The 24,976-nt window shown below is 42.0% G+C and overlaps 1 protein-coding gene and 1 non-coding gene across 5 annotated transcripts in view; one reads left to right on the plus strand and one right to left on the minus strand.

Annotated features, from left to right (window-relative positions):
- Positions 1–4,584, minus strand: part of ZFX (zinc finger protein X-linked) — a 57,512-nt gene extending 52,928 nt beyond the window's left edge. Inside the window, exon 1 of one of the 4 annotated variants that reach the window (XM_027096733.1) lies at positions 4,195–4,584. The gene's annotated coding sequence lies outside the window, so the exon portion shown is untranslated. Of the gene's footprint in view, positions 1–2,078; positions 2,910–3,821; positions 4,138–4,194 lie in introns of those variants that run through there. The other 3 variants (XM_027096737.1, XM_027096734.1, XM_027096735.1) reach the window with 3 other exon arrangements.
- Positions 4,585–20,968: 16,384 nt separating this feature from the next.
- Positions 20,969–21,074, plus strand: LOC113614893 (U6 spliceosomal RNA). Its single transcript, XR_003430753.1, has one exon. It is a non-coding gene; the product is annotated as a U6 spliceosomal RNA (small nuclear RNA).
- The last annotated feature ends 3,902 nt before the right edge of the window (positions 21,075–24,976 follow it).

The following is a 24,976-nucleotide window of genomic DNA, read 5'->3' on the forward strand; positions in this document are numbered from 1 at the left end:
TATGCCTTACTACACACACCCCTTGCTCAAAGGATACAGTGACTAGACAGATGCTTGAATAGTTGAAAACGATTCAACTACACAAAATTCTCTGCACCCCAAAATTGAGAGAATTGCTTTTAGATTACTGTCATTACCATGTACCAGGTAATGCTCTGGGACAAGGATAAATGAGAACCTGTCTCTACATCCAGAGTTTAGAAAAGATAACAAAAATACAAATACACAGCTAAAATATAAAAGGTTAAATGCTATATTAAAACATACCTACATTGTTATATGAGACAGAAGAATGAGCCTGGAAAAATGATGGTGCCATAAACAGAAAGCAAGCTAGAAGCAGGAGCTGTTTTAGGGGCTCTGCGTTTAAAAAAAAAAGTTTTTTTCCCAATAAACAGTACTGGGCATCTACTATGTTCCAGATAAATTTGGTTTCAGCCATGTTGAGACAGTAAGACACCTGAAAGGAGGTGGTCAGTAGGCAATGCTAGAGAAACTAGAGAGGATGGGCATGGTAAAGGGCACCAAAACCATGCAAGAAGATTCAAGAGAACAGGATAGACAACTGACCTTGAGGAAAATCCCATAACAGAAGGCAGAGAAAGTATAGAGTTTCTGAAACAAAGAACACTTTTATATAACACACCTGCTGACATGCTGTAGCAGTCTCCCAATTTGGGAAACAGCGGATCTAGGAAAAGTGGAATGAAAAGAAATGAAAACGCTGGTGAAAGGAGAGATAAGACAGCTGAGGTTTTTGTAAGATGAGCAAACCTAGGAATGTTTATAAGGAGAGGAAAAGGCATCAGCAGAGTTAGAGGGCAATGATGCAAGTGGCAGAATCACACTGACAGAGCTCCATCCTTTGGGACCAGTGGATCCCACAGGCAGAGCATCTGGGCCTGAAGGAGGCCAATTCTTCCCACAAGTGAAGAACAGGAGGACAGCCTAGGGAGAGACAAAGGAAGAATATGAAGTGGAAGGAAGGAAATTCAATTGCTTAGATCAGATGGCTGTCTATCTTTCTGACTTAAGTAAAAGATTAGGTAATCTCTGCTGAGGCTGAGAGGTTTCAAGGACAGGTTGAGGAGTTTAAGAGTAAAAAAGAAAAAGTTTGGAATTGCCAGTGTGCATAAACACAAATAGTACAAACAAGGTCATAAGTGGCGATACAAGTCCAGGTAGGTTGAGAGAGGAAGCATTTACAAAAAGCAATATGGAAAAAAGTTTTTCTTCAATGCATTGTGAGCATGTTTTTAAAAAAGGAAACTTGCATCTATCTGAAAGATACACAAGTTAAAAACCAACACCTCATTTATCCAAGACAGTTGTTGTTCCACCAGTTTTCCAGACCACCCTTTCAGGCAAAAAGCACTTTAACTGTTTCCGACAGAAATCCTTCCAAACCATACACTCCTGTCTTAACTATACGACTGAAGTCCAACTCTTAATCTTAATCATCCACTCTTGCTGTACTGGAACATGTACTGCCGCTGCACTGCGTGTGCAGCAATACGATTCTCTTTTAGAATTCTATGTCTTTCCCACCTGTCAAGACATAAAGCAACTGGTTCTTTCAAGTTTACGTTTACCTTTACCATCTCAAGGACCACAGAGTGCTTTAGCAACTTGCTTCTAGTCAGCCTCCTAGAACGCACTGTGTCTCAAACTTTTCTAAACCATAGCCCTTTAAGATAAACATGAGAATATTCAGTTCATTCCCTTCCCCTCACGGAGCAATCACTGCTCTGACCTGTTGCAGTTTAGGAAAAATAGAAAAACTGAAACAACTTTCTGGTGAATACTTATGCTACCTATAAACTTACGTATCATAAAATTCTAGGAAACACATTCCCAAAATGTGCATCGAGAATAGTTCAAATATTAATCAAAACATGAGAAGGCTTAGCTTAGTAAACAGCCTTAGTTATTACCCTCTTAATCAAAAAGGTGGTTCCTCTTACCACATGGAAAAACAGGGATTCCAAAAAGACCACCTGAAGGCTGCTGCCTTCTTAATCATCGCTCTTCTACTTTTCAAAACTGACTTGTTTAAAAATTACCATGGAGATACTTACAGGCTCATTCCTCATTTTCGTGAAGTAACCCACAGCACTCGTCCTGTAATTTTCAACCACGGTAAATGAAAAGCTAGAAACCCCTCCCCATTTGTTGACTACAGAGATTATAATAACTCTTGAGCAAAAAGTTACTTGGAGTGAGAAATTAGGACAGAAAAAAGGAGCAGCTGCCTACTAGATATGGATTGTTGAAAAAGTAGCAAAATTGTCTGAACTTCTGCACATTCTTGATAATCATTCCTGCAGTGAAACACTGGTTGTTACTCTATCTCTCAACTTTGAAACTTCCTAGGCCAATGGAAGGGCTAAGTGACTATAAAGCCGGGCTCAGGTGTGTCATCACTCTACTACTTGAGGGCTCCCTGGCCTCCTCCATTGAGTATAAGCCCCTCCACCTGGAAAGCAAGCTCCATCCACCTTATTTAGCCACCACTCCCCTACCTACACCGTCTACTCCAGCCAAAGTACACATACTTGCTGTTTTCTGAAGAAGCTTCACCCTTGAAATGCCCTTTCCCCACCTCCACCTCAGTCTAATAAAGTCCTACCCATCCTTCAGTAACCTTCTCGAAATGTCACCTAACCTCGTTTTCCTCTGAAACCCCAATAATTGGCTCTACCTTCCCGGCAGCACTTCAGTGCATTTCACCTCATCTCATCTGCCTCTGAACAACGAACTTCTTGGAGCCACCGTCTGCATTACAAGAACCTTTTGATCTTTCGTAGCACCTAGCACCGAGTTCAGAGTAGTGTAGTATGCAATCAAAGCTACTTTAAGGAGTGGAATTCCACCTTAGAATTTTTCAAATCAAATAGAGAAACTAAATACCATACCAGGTACAGGAACAATAAATACTGCATCACATTACGTTGTCCTTCAATAAGAAAATAAAACCTTCTGCCCTTTTCTTACTCCTGAAAAAAAGTAAATACTACCAACAGATCGCTAATAGCTTAAATGCACCTTTTCTAGAAAGTTGTTTCCAAATTAATGAAATTCAAACGACTCCGTAAAATTTTTACTTCTCCGTTTCCGTGCTGTGCAATTTGCACTTTTCCCCTTACTACGTGAAAGAGTGAGAACTTCTTTCCTATCCATTTAAAAATTTTTCTTTCTTTCTTTACTCGAAAAGGCAGTGGCTGTTGCAAAACAACCGCATCTAAAGCACTCTAATTCACGTGTGACTTTGCTGAGGTAAAAATAAAATGTCTTGGGGTCCCACTTGCCGTGGTGAGTCCACATGCCTCGGCGGACCCTCAAGTGACCTGTAACAAGCACGGGGGAAAGGCGCGGGGCCGGGGACGCTGAGTAACGAGATTGCCCCAGCGCCTGAGAGCCGACGAAGGCCGCCTGCGGCAGCTCGACTAAAATGCAGCGGAAGCAGCAGCTAGTCACGGGTGCTGCGGTAGGCAGGGCAGGAAGGTGGCGCTGCCGCCGAGCGCCTACAGCCCGAGCGCACTTCATGGCGGCGAGGGCAATGGCCGCTGTGGGGAGCGAGCACGCCCCTCCGCGCGCACACGCTGCCGTGCCGGGCCTCCGGGACCCGTCACCGGAGCCGCCGCCACCGCCGCCGCCCGCTCTCCGACCCCCCCTTACGGGCTGTAGCGGAATTTTCTCTTCAGACGCCGCCTTCAAGATGGCGGCTCCCCCTCCCAGCAACCCCCTCAATCGTCCCCTGCAGCAGGCGCCGAGCCGCCGCCATCTTGTCCCCCGTCCCTCCCCCCCTCACCGATATTTACATAGCGAAAATCGGCCCGGCCGGCCTGCGGCCTTCACCTCACGCCTGCAGCCTTCGCCTCCTTGCCAGGCCTCGCCCCCGCGCAGTGCCCCGGGCCGGCCGCGGCACCGACCCGGGGCCCCTCGGCCGCGTCCCGGGCCACCGGCCGACCCTCCCCCAACCCCCGCCCGTTTGCGGAGCGCGGCTTCGCCGCCGCTCGGGGCAGCCGGGCTCCTCCCCGGGCCTAACTGCGGCCTCCTTGGGGCCTGCTCGGCGCCGCGCGCCACACCGCCCGGCCTAGCGCGGAAGGGCGCCACGCGGGCCGCCGACCAGGCCGGGACCAGGCCCCTGCGCGCGCGCTAGGCCCCGCGGCCGCGGCGGCGCCCGGAACTCACCGGACGGGCGTGCGGGCGGTCGGCGACGGTGGCGGGTGCTGCAGGCCGGCCTTTCTCTGGAGCACTGGGCCGGGCTCCGGCTGGTGGGGCGGGCGGAGGGAGGGAGGAGGGGCCGAGCTCGGAGCTGACAAAAAGCGGCCCAGCTCCCCGGCACGGGCCCGCCGTCAGCACGTCACGTCACCGCCCGGGAGAGAGACCCAGGAAAATGCGGAAGGGTACATAGGCCCCCTCCTTCGCCCGGTGTGTCTCCCTGGTGCTCCGGTCGGCGTGCTCACGCCCTGCAACCGGGGAGCCCAGTGGCCTCGCTGCGGCGGGGTCTCCGGCGGCCGGAGTTTCCGTGACAGCGCCCCCCTTCTTTCCACCTCCTCCGCGCTCCCGCCCGCCGCCGCCGCCGCTACACACGCGCCGCTGCCGCCGCCTCGGCCGTAAAGCCCGCGCGGGGCCGTGGTCCGCCGACCCCGCAGAGAGGCAGGCGGCCCGCACCCGGCCCGGCCGCCCCCCACCATCTCCCGTGGGCCGCGGCCGCCCCCCGGGCCCTCCCCGGAGACCTACCGCCTCTCCGCGCCAGTCCTGGCCGAGGCGCCTGCTCGAGTTGTTTGCAGGCCCTCAGACCCCCGCCCGCAGTAAATGTGTTTTCTTCATCCCCGTGGCTGGAGAAGAAGATAAATTTAGCAACCCCCGCCGTCCCCTGCCTTCGCTTAAAAAAAAAAAAATCTTTGAAATAAAATGAAAATAGGCTTGCCAGTCTAAATGGGTGCGTGGGCAAAAGGAGGGGGAGAAGGGTTATCCTAGAGCACCTACCAAACCGTTTAATTTTTTTTCTAAATAAGCGTTCAATCAGAGAACCTAATTGATTTTATTAGTTTACGGCGGAAAAAATAAGGGTTACGTTTTGAAACTGGTTTCGCACATTGCAATGAACACGAATTTTTAGTGTATATTTTCTCTATAACCATGTTTCAAAGTAGGAGAGTCTATGAAATATGTCTTGTGTGATTGTTTCATAAATAATGAAATTTTCACATTCTTTAATAAATACAGAGGGAGGAGCAGAATTGGGATTTGGGTGTTTTTTACAAACTACTTAAGTCTTTCAAAGTTTAAAAAGACTTAGGAGAGAAAGAAAAACATGTATTTGAGTAAATAAAACATTTATCAACCCCAAAAATGTGTATTTTGCATTTTCGTTACTGAAATTTTTATGCTCTTTCCATACTGAACTTGGAACCCAAATTATGTTTAAAACTTACTAGTTAAACGTTAAATGATGTAGCCTTTACATTAATCCGAATCTGATATGCTTTATTTCTTCGTTTAATTCACTAAATGTTAGATAAAGATATTTCTTTTTTTTTTAATTCTTTGGCCGCACTGCGCGGCATGTGGGATCTTAGTTCCCCCATCAGGGATCAAACCCACACCCCCTGCATTGGAAGCTCGGAGTCTTAACCACTGGACCACCAGGGGAGTCCGGTAAGTATACTTCTAAAGAGTAAATAAAACAAAAGTTATAAGGCAAATAGCATATTGGTGTGAAATCTCTTCAAATACAGAGGCCTTGTATTTTAGTTTCCTGTCATAACTTTTTTAAAACTCCCAGAATGCGAGTTGTCCTTTCCCTCAGACCTCTTACAATTATAAAATTGCTTTCAAAAAGGAAAAGCAAAGGTACAGTAAGAAATTATCTCTGAGGGACTTCCCTGGTGGTCCAGTGGTTAAGAATCCGCCTGCCAATGCAGGGGACACGGGTTTGAACACTGGTCCGGGAAGATCACACATGCCTCGAAGCAACTAAGCCCGTGCGCCACCACTACTGAGCCTGCGCTCTAAAGCCCGCGAGGCACAACTACTGAAGCCCGCGCGCCTAGAGCCCGTGCTCCGCAACAAGAGAAGCCACCGCAATGAGAAGCCCGCGCACCGCAATGAAGAGTAGCCCCCGCTCGCCGCAACTAGAAGAAGCCCGCGCACAACAATGAAGACCCAATGCAGCCATAAATAAATAAATAAATAAATTTTTAAATGTAGTAAAAAAGAAGTAATCTCTGAGAAAGTACTTGATGGTAAATTTCCTCTCAAGGCTTTAACCTTGATTTTTTTCAAGCAATTAAATGATAAATAACATGTCTTCATCATTTATAGAAAATTCCACTGGGCTGTGATATAGACTATTCACAGAAAGGTAAATAAAACTAATATTTTTTCAAGTAAAAAAAAAGAAATAGCTTGTATACCTACACTAATGTGATTTCAAAATATTGATAACCAGCGTTTAAGTACTTTCCAAGGGCTTCCTTTTAATGCTATGGCATGTCAAGGACGGGGTCTCATCAACCATGTAACTGTAAGCAACATGAACACAACCTAATGTCAGCATTCTTGTTAGGTCTTCCATAATTACCATCAAATACTTCTGCATTCTTGTTAGTTCTTCCATAATTACCATCAAATACTTCTAAGTCCACTAGCACTTAAGAAAAAAGTGTCAAGGAACATAAACAAAAAAGATGTTTGCTCAATTTACAAAACCAGAAGTAGTTTAGGTATCGATACTTTTAAAGAGCCTTTTGCCATTACTTTTCATCCATAAAGAGACTTAACTTTGATGGGAAAAAAGGAAAGGATGGCCTAGTTCTACTAATTATATTAAATAAACCATTACTGGAGTCCAACAAAGATTATTCTATAGATGACTGTACAGATGAGGTCAGCTATACTTTTTTTTTGCGTTTTATAAAAGGGAAAATAATTTGTACTTCAAATCCATTTATGGAAGGCTGTAAAAAACAGTGTATGATAAAAATCATTTTACTGGAATTACATTTAATATAAAATTCTTGTGTGATAGAAGTGAAGGCTCAAAGGAAGTGTGAACAGCAGAGATCAGGAATTGTTCGATGTAATAAAACACAATATAGGTTGTGAAAATATTCACAGTAGGACCTTGAAGAGACCTAAAATCACTGAAAGCATTTGGTAATCAAGCACTAAGTGATTAAGCCCCTGACACCTTGCACTTAAAGGACCTACTGCAGCCTCTCTTGCATTGATACTTCTCTTGTTTTAGTATTAGGGACCTAGAGAATTCTGAGCAGAGGGAGTAAAAAGATGTGGTGCTTGCCCTTGGGGAACTCAGGATAAGGAGGCTGTGTATGGCTGAATACAAACATTCTTAAATGCTTTCATTTTCTCACCTAAATAAACACACAATAAAGTGAAATTTTATTTAGGGAGATTGAGAGCAGAACATTTCAAAGGCATATGCTGTGAATACAAAATAGATGGTTTCAAAGCAGCGAAAGGGATTTTGGTTATGTGCTAAAATGTATTTGTTCCTTCAGAGCTGTTAATGTATATTAGATAGTTAAAAGCAACTACTCAAGGTTTGACAGTGTTTTAATAACTTAACTAAAAATCCCTGACATGTTTATAGGTCCTTGAGCCAGGAATAATACAAGGCCTTTCAATCATTTTTCCAGAAAAAGATTATTCAGAAAAGAAGCTGTTAAAAAAAGAATAAAAGAAGCTGTTGCTTTTCATTCCTCATCACTGACTGATGGAAATCCAAATAAGAAACAATAAATTATTAGCTTATGAGAAATATAGACCTTCTTGAATAAAGTTGTGGTAATTCATTACATTATATCCCAAAGGTTAAAAAAATATTTACTTTCCCCTAGAGAGACCATAGTTTTATTGAACTAAGCATGCCCTATAAAAATTTACCATTTATCTGGTACTTGATACTTATCTTAACATGAGCAAGTTGCATCATGTTGGAATTCAGCTGACTATAATTAATGCCAAGTAAGAATTTTTACTCTGAGTCTTTAAACCACACACACACTCCCCAAGGGAAATAATTTTAAAATAAACAATGACTGACAATTAGGTGGTTTTTGAACAGTACTTTTCACACGAATCATCAGTTGAATAAGACATTGTTTAATTCCTGAAAATCACCAATAGCTAAATTCTACTTCATGGATTATAAATCACAGGACACAGCAAACAAATTAGCTCCACTAAAGAGGTGAAAATCAATATATGAGGTCTAGAATAACCAGTAATAATGAGCACCCCAGGCACCCAGATTGGGACCTCTATATACAATTTTCCACTAAAGGAATCAGGGTTCCTGTGATTCCTGGGCTGGAGCAGAAAAGTACAAGATGAACCAGGAATATCTCCTCATAACAGAAAGAAAAGAAAAAGTGTCAAAAGGTCTCAGGAGCCAGTTTAAAGAGGCTCCAGTTGGCTAAAGATGAAAAAATTTGAATGTTAAAAGAATAATTGCTATGGATCAAAACACATTAAGTATGCTCCTGAGTTTATAATGAGGCTTTTAAAAATGATCAACTAGGGGGCTTCCCTGGTGGCGCAGTGGTTGAGAGTCGGCCTGCCGATGCAGGGGACATGGGTTCATGCCCCGGTCCAGGAAGATCCCACATGCCGCGGAGCGGCTGGGCCCGTGAGCCATGGCCGCTGAGCCTGCGCGTCCGGAGCCTGCGCGTCCGGAGCCTGTGCTCCGCAACGGGAGAGGCCACAACACTGAGAGACCCGCGTACCGCAAAAAAAACAACAACAAAACAAACAAACAAAGAAAAAAAACAAATAAAAATGATCAACTAGGGACTTCCCTGCTGGCGCAGTGGATAAGACTCTGCGCTCCCAGTGCAGGGGGCCCAGGTTTGATTCCTGGTTGGGGAACTAGATCCCGCATGCAAGGCTGCAACTAAAGATCCTTCCTGCGGCAACAAAGATCCCGCGTGCCACAACTAAGACCTGGAGCAGCCTAAATAAATAAATATTTTAAAACTATAATAAAAATTTAAAAATAAGTAAATAAAAATGATCAACTAGTGGTGATGGTTGCACGGCTTTGTGAGTATATAAGAAACTAGTGAATCATATACTTTAAAAGGGTGACTTTTATAGCATGTGCCTTATATCTTTTTTTTTGTCCCCCCTCCCACCTCCCTACCTCCCTGCATTATATCTTGATATCTAAAAAATGATCACCTTTGGAGAATACTAGAGAACCAACCATTATTTTGAAAACTAGTAAAGGGAAAGATCAAGTAGTACTTATCCTGTATGAACTATACCTCAGGTTAAACAAATAGTTGATGAAAGGAATATTCTTTTAATAGAAGTATTCCTACTAATACATGAAGAAGGTTTGATAGAATTAGAATATCACCATTTTGCAACCGCTAATAAATCAACGGATCTAAGCAACAATCATCAATAGCTGCTAACCAGAGTGACAACCAGACATATGCCTCATAATTGAAGTACACAATGTACTGGCCAAAAAAATCAAACCTGAACCTGATCAACCCCCTAGCTCTTTGCCAATTTACAGGAAATGTAAGGACAGAGAAACTTACCAATGAAACAACAGGAAATGTAATCGACAAAATCTAGATGGTGGGAAACACTATGGGATCTTCTTTCTTCAACAAATAAATTATAAGGAAAAAAACATTGGAGGGAAAACCAACAGATGAGAAAAGACATAAAAAATATATCAATCAATTGAAGTATATGAACTCTATTTTAAACTTGAGTCAAACAAATAAGTATAAAAAAAATGAGACAATCAGAAAAATGTGAACACTGGATTGCTATCAACACTAACTGGATAAACGCTGATATAAACAAATTATTGTTAATCTGGTATAAGTGTGAAGATGGTGTGATTATATCTTTGAGCCCTTATCTTTTAGAGATATATTATCAAAATATTTACAGATAAAATGATACACTACCATAGATGGCCTTCAAGCTAATCTGGGAGGCTGGGGGTGGGAAAGAGGTTGAGGGTTAAGTGGGTGGGGGATATGAATGAAAGAAGATTGCCCTTGAGCAGATAGTTGTTGACGCTATAGGATGGGCACATGGGGGCTTGATGCATTCTTCTCTTTGTGTATATATTTGAAATTTTCCATAGTAAGTTTAAAACACAAACACAAATAAACATACAAAGCAAAAATTATCTTCAAATTTCAAAGAATCTTTGGAGTAAGGCAAGCATTACAGATATTAGTTGCTTCCTTTCTCACTTTTCTGTGGACCATATAACACCACTTATTTTCAAAACAGCATAATTAAGCAATAAAATAAATAAAATTAGAACAACATTATGAAAACAGCAATGTTTTTCAATTTTGGAAGGGAACAACACCTTGCTAAAGGTGAAAATTCCTGGGCCTCAATTCCTAGAAATTCTGGGTTTTAGTAGGTACAGTATAGGGCTGAGGAATCTGCAATTTAACCAAGCCCACACACCAACAGTACTTTAAGAAATACTAGTATATCCTGGTAAGTGCCTCTTTGCCCACATTTATAAGAGTTTCTCTTGGATATAAAGAAGTAAAATTGCTGGATATGGTACATTTTCAATATTACTTTCCAAAATGACTGTACTAATATACATTCCCTCCAGCAGAAGAGAATTCCCAGTTCCCCATTCCTTCGCCAACTGTTGATGTGCTCATGCTTTTAAATTTTTGCCAAGAACATAACTATCTTACAGAATGACCTTTCAGCTAGCAACATTTGTTAAAGCAGCTCTTGAAAAACCTTCCACATTTTGAACAAAGACTCCTTTTTAATGACATAATTACTTTTCACCCCAAAATACATTAAATAAATATGCTAAAAGAAACGATCATTCAACCTTAAGTTTAAAGCAAAAATATTCTCACCAACTACGGACATAAGAATTCTTCTTCAGAGAATCTCATATGGAACAAATTTGAATTGTGCTCTGTGTTTACATGAACCACAAATGTTTTTTGATTGTTTTTGCATACAGACATCAAGCAAATAGAAACAAACAGCCCAAATTGAGAACAAAACAGGAAGAAGCATCTGGCAGAAATGTGGAAAGTTTCGTAATTCTCCAAAAGGTGAGGCGAGCCAAGGACACAGCAGGAATCTGACCTAGTAAAGTTAAAGTTTCAGTGAAGTGTGGACCGTGCATATAAGACTCCTAGTCCCTGGCACTGGAGCCCCCACTTTATGATAATAACATTACATTAAGGGAAAATTCACATGAAGATGAAGTAAGCAATAAAGAGAACATGATGTGATCTGGTCTGGTGATAAAGTCCGGGAAGGTTCTTGCTGTAAAGAATGACTTTGTGAGTAGACCAAAAAAACAAAAACAAAAGGATCATGAACAAAAGGGTTAAAGTGGCCTGTGCTCTGGAGCAGAGCTTCTCAAAGGTTAATGGGCACCAAATCGCCTGGGGATGTTGTGAGAAACCTCCTTGTGATGCAGTGGGTCCTGAATGGGGCCTGAGATTCTGCATTTCCTCTGAGCGCCCAGGCTAGGCCTGTGCAGCAGTGGTCTGTGGGATCCTGCAGAGCTGCCGCTCCTCCCCCGACTCTGCCTGAAGTCTGTCACTGAGAAGTCGTGTATGGCAGGTACCTGCCAGCACTGCTGCTAGAAAGACAGAGAAGCCCTGGCCCGGGAAATGGCCGAAGCCCATCTCCCCGGGGACCCCTCCGGATAAAGGGGCTGCCTCATGGCAGCCAGGGGCTTCGTCCTCCCAGGCCTTCTGTGGCCCAGGAGGGTTGGGGGTAGAACAAGGAAGGAGTCAAGCGCTCTTGGGATTAACACTGTCACCCACGTGCACGCCCCCAGGAACTCATCAGGCAGAGGTGGAGGAGAGAACGACGAGAGAGAGATCGATCGATACGGAGAACAGAGAGGGAGCGCCAGCACCCAGGTACTCGCTGTTCCCAGCCAAGACACGCAATGAAAGATCTTCGAGAAAATGGTCTTCCTAAGCTTGAGGAAGACCTGTATCTGCAGACCGCAAGAACTTGCCACACTTCAGGGAAGATGAACTACCTACACACAGACAGATTTGGCAACAACTTTTAACAAGGGGAAGACACCCTGTGATCGTTACGGCAGGAGAAAACAAGTCATCATTAATTGAGGGCTTACCTTGAGTTCCACACGCCACTTGGTGCTTTCCGTGAACGCTCTCACTTAACCCTCAGAGCATTCCAGTAAAGTGGCGGTGCTGGCCTTTAAGTGGACTGGATTCAGAAACTCGGACGATCTTGTCAGGATCCCTGTGCTCTCCAGCTGCCTCAGCTCTCTCACTCCGCGTGGGAGCAGGCAGGCTTCCCCCAGAGCGGCACACGCAGCTCCGGGCTCACGTTGTCCCAGCTCAGTTACCCCGGAAGAAAGGCAGGGTCCCTCTTCTGATTTCACCACGGAAGGACACCGGTTGTCTTTATGTTCTGGGCTTGCCCTTGGATCCACCGCGGTGGCCAAGAGGAGGGAGGAAGATACTTGGCCAGGGGCTGAGGACACTGTGATTAGAAGTCCCAGAACTAACAGATTAGAGTGAGAAAAAAATAGACAAATAAAAGAGAGGAAGGATGGTTTGGCTAACAAATGCAAAGGGTCCACGACAGGGAGGTCTAGGAGCTGCCCCACTTTACAGATGACGACAGTAAGGATTAGAGAGGTCGAGTAACTTGCCCAAGGTCGCACATCCAGGGTGAGTTGAAGAGCCAGGAGGACACAAACCGAGGCAGTCTGACCAGGGCTCTTAACCACTCTGCTATAAGGCAACAAGACCAGTTTGGTTTCAGGCTTCTCTGCAACCTCAGCTTTCAGAAGAAAATGGAGCAACAGCTAGACTTTGTGGAGAAAAAGATTGTAACCGAAGATTTGCGTGCTCTGCCAAATTGTCTTTCACAATAATACGGAACAGATATTAAACACACCCTGTGTGGCAGGCACAGGTCTAAGTTCTAAGGGGACCTGTGCACTAGTATACCTGAGCTGGGGGGAGGGGAGGATGGTGGCCCACTTCTCCCAGAGTGACACATCTGCTCTATAAGAGGGTAAGTGGGCAGGGATAGTAGCCCGTGCTCTTCTCATCTTGCTTCTCCTGCTATGGAACCTTTGCCCTGTGAGCCAGCTGGAGTGATCACGGCCCAGTACTACACAGCCTCCCGCACGTGTAGTAGAACTTCTGTCCTACAGCGGATGCTGGGCAGGGGAAGAGAGCTCCACCCCTCTGCCCTGCACCTGCCTGGATATACCTTCTGCAACACACAGCTGGCTGTGATGAGAGATGGTAATGGCCTGCCCTTCCTGGAGTGAAACCATAGCGCTACACCGGGAGCTGTGAGGAAACGGGGCCGCACCTTTCTGACTGTATTTTCCAAGAATAGAGCTTCCAACACACTGAGCTGGGGATGGAAAGCAGTTCTTGGCTCAAATGCCACAGACTCCCATTGTTCCTAATAAGGTTTGTAGTAGATTTTCTTGAATACATGTTTCTCTATTCACTGTATGTCCTTAGAACAAATTCCAGAGACTATAAAAGATTGGGTTTTTAGAATAATTTTCACTAGTTAAATGGTTATTTCACTGGGGAGAGTAGCTCCCAACCTCCTTGCCCCACCATTTTGAAAGTCTGCTACCGTAATCAGGTTTTTTTTTTTTAGGCAAAAAATAAGTTTGTTTGGTAATATTATAACCTCATGATTCAAACATATTCAATGTGTTTCGAACCACTGCAATTTTTTTTTTTTTTTTGGGGGGGCTGCGTTGTGCGGCTTGCAGGATCTTAGTTCCCTGACCAGGGATTGAACCTGGGCCCAGCAGTGAAAGCGTGCAGTCCTAATCACTGGACCACCAGGGAATTCCCCAATGCAGTTATTTTTATTGATGTTAAAATTATCCCAACTGTGGCTAGTGGGAGCTTCTTTAAGTTGCCTCCAGAGTCCTTCTGAAGTGACCCTAACAGTAACGGACAACTTTCTTGCTACTAAAATACCATGGGGCTTCCCTGGTGGTTCAGTGGTTAAGAATCCACCTGCCAATGCAGGGGACACGGGTTCGAGCCCTGGTCTGGGAAGATCCCACAAGCCGCGGAGCATCTAAGCCCGTGCGTCACAACTACTGAGCTTACGCTCTAGACCCCGCGAGCCACAACTACTGAAGCCTGCACACCTAGAGCCCATGCTCTGCAACAAGAGAAGCCACCACAATGAGTAGCCCGTGCACCACAACAAAGAGTAGCCCCCACTCACCGCAACTAGAGAAAGCCCCATGCACAGCCACAAAGACCCAACACAGCCAAAAATAAATAAAAATAAAATAAAATACTATGTACATGACCTTCCACAGACCCACAAAATGCTTTTGAAAAACTTAAAAGTCATAGTTACCAGGGAACTCCCTGGTGGTCCAGTGGTTAGAACTCCATGCTCTCACTGCCAAGGGCTGGGGTTCACTCCCTGGTCGGGGAACTAAGATCCCACAGCTGCACAGTGCGGCTAAAAAAAAAAAGTCATAGTTACCAGCATCAAAAGGAATATGTAGGCCTTCCAAAGAAACAAAGATAAAATCAAACACTCAAAAGAGAAAAATAAATTTAAAAATCATAAAGCAAATAAAAAATAAGGAAACATTAAAATAGCATAGAAAAATATGACATGAATAATAAAACAAATGTATTAGTGATCATGATAAATAAAAATGGAATCTACTCCCTTATTAAAAATTAAGATTCACAAATTGGATTAAAATTCAATTTTATATTATTTAAATGAAGCACAAAATGAAACAAAAAGATTAATGTAAAGGGAGGGGAAACATATAAAACAAATACAAATTAAGAGAAATCAGATATGAAAATACTTACATTAGTAGAGTTTGACGTTAAAAAAAGACATGGAAATTTATAAAGAAATTTATACGTAGAAGGATAGAAAAACGCTTAACAATATGATTAATACCCTGCAAATAAAAGTCCAGGACCAGACAGCTTCATTGAAGAATTCTACCAAACATACAAAGAATGACTTATGCCTATCCTTCTTAAACTAGTCCAAAAAATTGCAGAGGAGGGAACACTCCCAAATTCATTCTAAGAAGATACCACACCACAACGAAGAGTAGCCCCCACTCGCTGCAAGTAGAGAAAGCCCGCGTGCAGCAACAAAGACCCAACACAGCCAAAAATAAATAAATAAAATAAATTTATTTTTTAAAAAAAGACCTACCTATAAGACATGACTCCATAAAACTCCTAGAAGAGAAAATAGGCGAAACATTCTCTGACATAAATCACAGCAGTATTTTTTTAAATCTGTCTCCCAAGGCAAAAGAAATAAAAGCAAAAATAAACAAATGGGACCTAATCAAACTTAAAAGCTTTAGCACAGCAAAGGAAACCATCAACAAAATGAAAAGGCAACCTGTGGAATGGGAGAAAATATTTGCAAACGATGCATCTGACAAGGGGTAACTATCTAAAATATACAAACAGCTCATACATCTCAATATCAAAAAAGAAAACAACCCAATCAAAAAATGGGCAGAAGACCTAAATAGACGTTTCTCCAAAAAAGACATAGAGATGGCCAATGGGCACATGAAAAGATGCTCAACATCGCTAATCATTAGAGAATGCAAATCAAAACTACAATGAGGTACCACCTCACACTGGTCAGAATGGCCATCATCAAAAAGTCTACAAATAATAAATGCTGGAGAGGGTGTAGAGAGAAAGGAACCCTCCTACACTGTTGGTGGGAATGTAAACTGGTGCAGTCACTACAGAAAACAGTATGGAGTTTCCTTAAAAAACTAAAAATAGAGCTACCATACGATCCAGCAATCCCACTCCTGAGTATATATCCGGAAAAAATGAAAACTCTAAGTCAAAAAGATACATGCACCCCAATGTTCACAGCAGCACAATTTATAATATACAAGACATGGAAACAACACAAGTGCCCACCAACAGACAACTGGCTTAAGAAGATGTGGTATTTATAGACAATGGAATATAACTCAGCCTTAAAAAGAATGAAATATTGTCACTTGCAGCAACATGGATGTACCTAGAGAATATTGTATTCAGTGAAGTAAGTCAGACAGAAAAAGACAAATACTATATGATATCACTTATATGTGGAATCTAAAAATAATACAAATGAATCTATATACAAAACAGAAACAGACTCACAGACATAGAAAACAAACTTATGGTTACCAAAGGGGGGAGGGAGGGAGGGAGGGACAAAATAGGAGTATGAGATTAACAGATACAAACTACTATACATAAAATAGCTAAGCAACAAGGATTTACTGTATAGCACAGGGAATCATATTCCATACCTTGCAATAACTTAAAACAGAATACAATCAGAAAAAAAATAACTGAATCACTTTGTTATACACCTAAAACTAACACAATATTATAAATCAATTATACTTCAGTAAAAAATAATATCATTAATAAGTCTTGCTATTTAATAGCTCCCTGGAAAGAAACATGTATACTAGACAATATACCATTTTCCCCCCTCAGTGCCCATGCAACCTTTACAAAAATTGAATACATGGATACAACTGCACCAACAGTGGCACTTAAACAGGGTTCAATTACTAAAGAAGACTCACAGGACCCAAAATGACAAAACTTACAAATGTACAGTTTATTACAGGGAAAGGACACACTATAGCAAGAGTATGAAAGTCAGAATATACATCACAGCATATGATTCATAGCAGGGGTCTAGAAAGCCCAAGTGTAGGCTCCTATTGTTTTTTTTTCCTCTTTTCCCACAAGATATTCTGTACTCATCTTGTATCTTCCTGCCCCAGTGCTAGAATTAGCCATTTCTTCAAGGAGCCCTGATTCCATTTATGGGAGAAAGGTACTTAGAAACAAAGATTTGGATGTTAGGTGTGCTTACTGCTGCTGGGGTGCCACTGTTTCTAGGCCATTTCAACAGTCAGAGCCAGGAACTATATCTAAGTATACCACCCTACATATACAGACATACCTACATTTCTGTACCTATTTACCAACTAGAGTACAGTATTTATGTACAGTTCTTTTTGTTGGTAGCCTTACATTACCTAGCCAAAACACAGGCTTTCTTTTCTTTCTTTCTTTTTTTAATGTACTGGGGTATAATAGACAAAGAGCATTATACTAGTTTCAGGTATATAACATAATGACTCGATATATGTATATATTACAAAATGATTCCCACAACAAGTCTAGTTAACATCCATCACCATACAAAGTTACAAATTTTTTTCTTGTTATGAGAACTTTTAAGATCTACTCTCTTAGCAACTTTCAAATATGCAATAAAGTGTATTAACTATTATTAAATGAAGCACAAAATGAAACAAAAAGATTCATGTAAATGAAGTGGAAATATATAAAACAAATGCAAATTAAGAGAAATCAAAGATGAAAATACATTACTAGAATTTGAAATTTTAAAAAATGTCACCATGCTGTATATTATATCTCCGTGACTTGTTTATTTGTAACTGGAAGTTTATACCTTTTGACCCCCTTCACCCATTTCACCCACTCCTCACCCCTCGCCTCTGGGAGCCACCAGTCTCTTCTCTGTACCTATGAGCTTGAAAACACTGTTTTTCAGTTTCTTAGCAACTTTTCCCCCTACCCTCTTTGGTGAAGTTGTCATACATTTTGAACACAATTAAATTATTTTGTCACACTCTGAGACCATTAACGACCAAAGTGACTTTTAAAAATTTGCATACAGTAAAGTTCATGCTTGGTGGTGTACCATTCTACAGGTTTTGACAATTGTAGAGTCATGTATCCACTACCCCTTGTGCAGCCCATTACATACTCAATCCTTCCCTCTCCCCCAATCCCTGGCAACCACTGACCTGCTTTCCTAGTCCTGTTGTAAACTAAATAGTGATATGGAAAGCTAGCCATGTCCTAATCCCCACAAGGGTTGAATATTATATCATATGGCAAAGGGGATTTTGCAGATGTGATTATCCAGGTGGGTCCTAAATGTAATCACAAGGGTCCTTAAAGAGGGCAGCAAGAAAGTCAAAGGAGGTAGTACGAGACATGAGGATGGAAGCAAGAGGTTGGAGTGATGTGAGGAAGGAGTCACAAGCTAAGGAATACAGGTGGCCTCCAGAAGCTAGAAAAGGCATGGAAAATAAATTCTCCCCTAGAAGTTCAAGAAGAAACCAGCCCAACCTTGACTTTATTTAGCCTAGTTAAACTGATTTCAGATTTCTGGCCTCCAGAATTGTAAGAGGATAAACTTGTGGTAATTTTTTATAGCAGCAATAGGAAATGAATACACATATCTTTAGTCTTGTCTTTTTCAAAATGCCACATGAATAGAATCATACAATACTTCTGGGTCTTTGGGGTCTGGCTCCTTTCGCTTGGCAAAATGCATTTAAGATTCGTCCATGCTTAAGTTATGCATATTTTACTGCTTACAAAAATGATTCATTCATGTTATTGAGTGAATCAATAGATCTTTCCTTCTTATGACTGACTAGTGTTCCACTGTATGCATATACCAGTTTGTTTATCCAATCACCTGTTGAAGGACATCTGGTTGTTTCCAGTTTTTGATAAAGATGCTATAAACATTTGCATACAAGTTTTTGTGTGTACATAAATTTTTATTTCACTTGGCTATGAAAGACAACTCATAAGGGACTTCCCTGGTAGTTCAGTGGTAAAGAATCCGCCTTCCAACGCAAGGGACGTGGGTTCGATCCCTGGCCGGAGAACTAAGATCCCACATGCCGCGGGGCAACTAAGCCCGCACGCCACAACTATTGAGGTCGCACGCCTCAATGGGAGAGCCCGCGTGTCGCAAACTATAGAGCCCATGCGCCCTGGAGCCTGTTCGCCACTAGAGAGAGAAAACCTGCACGCCACAACTAGAGAGAGGACCGCGCACTGCAACGAAGAGACTGTGCGGTAACAAAAAGATCCAGTGTGCAACAACTAAGACCCGACGCAGCCAAAAACATAAGGAAAATAAATAAACAAAATAAATATTAAAAAGACAAATCATAGGGATTCATAGCTTTTACGCCATGGAGATGTCGATTTAAATATCATTACCAGGGAAACATATTACTAAATAATACAAACAAAAAGAGTTAACAGGCTTTTTAAGGCCAAGGTTACATTCACAGAACAAGCCATAAGTTCTCAGTTCCAGATGGCTTACAAGTCCCCTTTGTCAGAAATAACATTTTCAAGGACATTTTAAGAAACCAGAATATCATCTTCTTATTCTGTTGCTGGGATTTCTTACACCAGCAGTTAGGAAGGGCCTGTGGTTTTTCAGACTAAATGATGAAATTCCATTATTTAGAAGTGTGAGAAATAAGGACAGTTCTAAGAAGATTAAAACTTACTATGGAAAGGAAAGGGGCAAAATAGAATTACAGACAATTGGAATAGGAGCGTGTAATGTTACCCACCCCTAGTCCTTAGTATTGTTTGCTATGAAACTTCGTCAAATAGTTTCATGAAATCATTACAATTTACCTGTTTTTTCCAACAGATATGCAGTGACACTTCTGCCAGGGGAGTTTTGCCTGAATAGAGAAAAAAATAAGGCATTCAAACATAAAAATGGCAATATTTTTCCTTAAGGGACCAAAACTACAGAGGAAGAACTCTGAGTTGCACCCCTCAATGTGAAATCAGGTTCAAGTCATGTAATATGCAAAAGGCTTGTAAAACCAACCTCAAAGTGGGTAACAAATATTTCTCAGGGTATGGGATTTTCTCCTACTTACAAGCTAACAAGTTAGCCTGTTACTATTTCCTGGGTGCCAGCAGCACAGTAAGCAGTATGAGCACCGTCAGCATATTTCTGTGGGTTCCCCACATCCCCAGGTCCAACAGGGGGCCATGCAGAGGGGCCAGGTGGACACAGTGCATGTCTGCATCACAGCCGCAGGATATTGGCCTTGGGAAATTCACATCTTTTACAGCAAGCCTGCTCTTTATCCCAGAGGGAAATATCACCTCATCCCTCAAGACAGCTCCCTGCAAACACAGCCCTGAGAAATGAGCCAGGTAAAGTGGTCGGGGCCTTGCATTCTTGCCATATAAAACAAGAACAAGCAGGGCCACTCTGGGCTGTGTCAGATTGTATCTCCCAATAATATTATGCCCAGAGAGAAGAGAGGCCATCTCTCCTTCCACATGAAGTGAACCATAAGACGTACTGCCCAAAGTTTTGTCCCTAGAATATTTTCTTCTACCACTATTTTTCAGTGGTAAAATAGAGGCTAGAATGCAGCTACATTCTGCCTTTATCTGGTTCCAGCAAACTGTGCAAAAACCAGGCCTGTGCTTTTTCTCTGTTAACCAGTCATAGAGAACTCTCTAGGAAGCCATAAATGCGGATTAAGTGAGAAGTTAATCAGTAGGAACAAGCACTGGAGGAGTTTAAAACACCTCTTCAGGCAGTTTACTTGTGCCTTCTGACTAGCTTGGACTCAATCGTATATATAACGTTATCATTTTCAAACAGAATACCGCTGTCACATCCAACTTTATGTTTCCATGGATCAGATAACACCTAGTTCTTGACGGTCATTTCAAGCAGCATACCTCACTCTCCTTTTACCTTCCAGATCTCCTGCCCATGCTTTCCAATGAGTGAACCCACCCAGAAGCTAGAGGGCTAGGAAATCTGTTGATACAGTCCCTTCCCAGGGCCAGGGGAGGTAGAGAGGGGTGGAGTGAATCTCGAAGGGCAAATGGAAGATATCCAGCACAGCCCATAAATGGCATTGATGTCATTGGTGTGATTTTCTAAAACATTAAACCATTCTTGGTAACGTTCCAAACAAAACAACACACACTCCTTTCAATTTACACAGTAGTTCCGTTCCTGGAAAATTCCAGGATACTAAAACTGTTCAGAAAATACTTTTGAGTTATGCTCGCTTCAGCAGCGATATACTAAAATTGGAATTATACAGAGAAGATTAGCATGGCCCCTGAACCAGAATGACATGCGCATTTGTGGAAGCATCCCATATTTTTAAAAGTAAATTTTAGAAAAAAAAAAAGTACTTTGACTTTATATGTAAAATGAGGTTAGGCTTAGGCTGAGACAATCACAGATAGGTTTCTCATACACACGACTGGCTAGGGGAACATTTAAAAATTATGTAAGGTGTAGAAAAATTCATCCCTGTGAATGTCACATGCATTGAAGGACATATGATATTCTTGGCCCCTGCCCTCTAACTGCCAGGAGATTCCTGCCAGGGGATTCCTGCCAGGGGATTCCTGTCAATCACTGTAACAACCAAAATAGCCCCATGTGTTTTCAAAGCATACCCTTGGTGGTACTGCCCTCAGTGAGACCCTCTCCTAAGGTGAAACATTCATCCTTACAGAATTTGAGTCTGACACTTCATCCCCTTAGCGGCTGGGGGAGACAATAAATGGAAGAAATGACTTTTCAATTCATGGGTCCTTGTTCAATCCAATATACAAGTCTCTGACCCAGCTACCAAACACTTGCTGCCATTTCTAGCAACATACTGTGAATTTGAATTTTATGATTTAATATAAATAAAAAGTAAGAAGGGCTTCCCTGGTGGCGCAGTGGTTGAGAGTCCGCCTGCCGATGCAGGGGACACAGGTTCGTGCCCCGGTCCGGGAAGATCCCACATGCCGCGGAGCGGCTGGGCCCGTGAACCATGGCCGCTGGGCCTGCGCGTCTGGAGCCTGTGCTCCGCAATGGGAGAGGCCACAACAGTGAGAGGCCCGCGTACCGGAAAAGAAAAAAAAAAAAAGTAAGAAAATAACTGGATGCGAAGCTCAAGCTTCACATGGAGCCAGGTAAAGTTTATAAATAACCACATTTCATGTCACTTGAAATTAAACTATAACATTTTTCTAGTTTTAACTTACACATTTTAGGTAACACATACACATTATATAAAATTATAAAATAGACACAAAAATAAAAAGTAAAAACATAATATTCTGTGGTAGACAGAATAATGGCCCCCCTCAAAGATGTCCATGACCTAATCCCTGGAACCATTTACATGGCAAAAGGGATTCTAAAGATGTGACTAGGGAATCCCCAGGTGGTCCAGTGGTAGAAAATCCACCTCCCAACGCAGGGGACGTGTGCTCTATCCCTGGTCAGGGAACTAAGTTCCCACATGCAGCAGGGCAACTAAGCCCGCGCGCCACAACTACTGAGCTCTTGTGCCTCATCTAGAGCATACGTGCTGCAAACTACAGAGCCCATGTGCTCTGGAACCCACGCACCACAACTACAGAGCCCACACGCCACAACTAGAGAGAAGCCCGCACACCACAATGAACAGCCCACGAGCCACAATGAAAGATCTCACGTGCCTCAACGAAGATCTCGGGTGCCACAACAAAGACCCAACACAGCCAAAAAGAAATAAAATAATTAATTAATTAATTATCTTTTTATTTTATTTTTCATACAGCAGGTTCTTATTAGTCATCAATTTTATACACATCAGTGTATACATCTCAATCCAAACCTCCCAATTCATCACACCACCATCCCCACCCCCCTGTGGCTTTCCCCACTGGTGTCCATATGTTTGTTCTCTACATCTGTGTCTCAAATTCTGCCCTGCAAACCGGTTCATCTGCACCGTTTTTCTAGGTTCCACATACATGCGTTAATATACGATATTTGTTTTTCTCTTTCTGACTTACTTCACTCTATATGACAGTCCCTAGATCCATCCACGTCTCAACAAATGACCCAATTTCGTTCCTTTTTATGGCTGATTAATATTCCACTGTATAAATGTACCACATCTTCTTTACCCATTCGTCTGTCGATGGGCATTTAGGTTGCTTCCATGACCTGGCTATTGTAAATAGTGCTGCAATGAACATTGGGGTGCATGTGTCTTTTTGAATTATGGTTTTCTCTGGGTATATGGCCAGTAGTGGGATTGCTGGATCATATGGTAATTCTATTTTCAGTTTTTTAAGGAACCTCCATACTGTTCTCCATAGTGGCTGTATCAATTTAGATTCCCACCAACAGTGCAAGAGGGTTCCCTTTTTTCCACACCCTCTCCAGCATTTATTGTTTGTAGATTTTCTGATGATGCCCATTCTAACTGGTGTGAGGTGATACCTCATTTGTAGTTTTGATTTGCATTTCTCTAATGATAGTGATGTTGAGCAGCTTTTCATGTGCTTCTTAGCCATCTGTAGGTCTTCTTTGGAGAAATGTCTATTTAGGTTTTCTGCCCATTTTTGGATTGGGTTGTTTGTTTATTTAATATTGAGCTGCATGAGCTGTTTATATATTTTGGAGATTAATCCTTTGTCTGTTGATTCGTTTGCAAATATTTTCTCCCATTCTGAGGGTTGTCTTTTCATTTTGTTTATGGTTTCCTTTGCTTTGCAAAAGATTTTAAGTTTCATTAGGTCCCATTTGTTTATTTTTGTTTTTATTTCCATTACTCTAGGAGGTGGATCAAAAAAGATCTTGCTGTGATTTATGTCATAGAGGGTTCTTCCTATGTTTTCCTCTAAGAGTTTCATAGTGTCCGGTCTTACATTTAGGTCTTGAATCCATTTTGAGCTTATTTTTGTGTATGGTGTTAGGAGATGTTCTAATTTCATTCTTTTACATGTAGCTGTCCAGTTTTCCCAGCACCACCTATTGAAGAGACTGTCTTTCCTCCATTGTATACCCTTGCCTCCTTTGTCATAGATTAGTTGACCATAGGTGCATGGGTTTATCTCTGGGCTTTCTATCCTATTCCATTGATCTATATTTCCGTTTTTGTGCCTGTACCATACTGTCTTGATTACTGTAGCTTTGTAGTATAGTCTGAAGTCACGAGTCTGACTCCTCCAGCTCCGTTTTTTTCCCGCAAGACTGCTTTGGCTATTCGGGGCCTTTTTTGTCTCCATACAGATTTTACGATTCTTTGTTCTAGTTCCATAAAAAGTGCCATTAGTAATTTGATAGGGATTGTATTGAATCTGTAGATTGCTTTGGGTAGTATAGTCATTTTCACAATATTGATTCTTCCAATCCAAGGACATGGTATATCTCTCCATCTGTGTCATCTTTGATTTCTTTCATCAGCGTCTTATAGTTTTCTGCATACAGGTCTTTTGTCTACCTAGGTAGGTTTATTCCTAGGTATTTTATTCTTTTTGTTGCAATGGTAAAAGGGAGTATTTCCTTAATTTCTCTTTCAGATTTTTCATCATTAGTGTATAGGAATGCAAGAGATTTCTGGGCATTAATTTTGTATCCTGCAATTTTACCATATTCACTGATTAGCTCTAGTAGTTTTCTGGTGGCATCTTTAGGATTCTCTATGTATAGTATCATGTCATCTGCAAAAAGTGACAGTTTTACTTCTTCTTTTCCAACTTGTATTCCTTTTATTTCTTTTTCTTCTGTAATTGCCGTGGCTAGGACTTCCAAAACTATGTTGAATAATAGTGGTGAGAGTGGACATCCTTGTCTTGCTCCTGATGTTAGAGGAAATGTTTTCAGTTTTTCACCATTGAGAATGATGTTTGCTGTGGGTTTGTCGTATATGCCTTTATTATGTTGAAGTAGGTTCCCTCTATGCCCATTTTCTGGAGAGTTTTTGTCATAAATGGGTGTTGAATTTTGTCAAAAGCTTTTTCTGCATCTATTGAGATGATCATATGGTTTTTCCTTTTCAATTTGTTAATATGGTATATCACATTGATTGATTTGCGTATATTGAAGAATCCTTGCATCCCTGGGATAAATCCCACTTGATCATGGTGTATGATCCTTTTAATGTGTTGTTGGATTCTGTTTGCTATTATTTTGTTGAGGATATTTGCATCTATATTCATCAATGATATTGGTCTGTAATTTTCTTTTTTTGTATATTTGTCTGGTTTTGGTATCAGGGTGATGGTGGCCT

Source organism: Aethalodelphis obliquidens, unplaced genomic scaffold (genome assembly GCF_003676395.1).
Source record: "Aethalodelphis obliquidens isolate GAN/ISIS:26980383/991018 unplaced genomic scaffold, ASM367639v1 scaffold107, whole genome shotgun sequence".
NCBI lineage: Eukaryota > Metazoa > Chordata > Mammalia > Artiodactyla > Delphinidae > Aethalodelphis > Aethalodelphis obliquidens.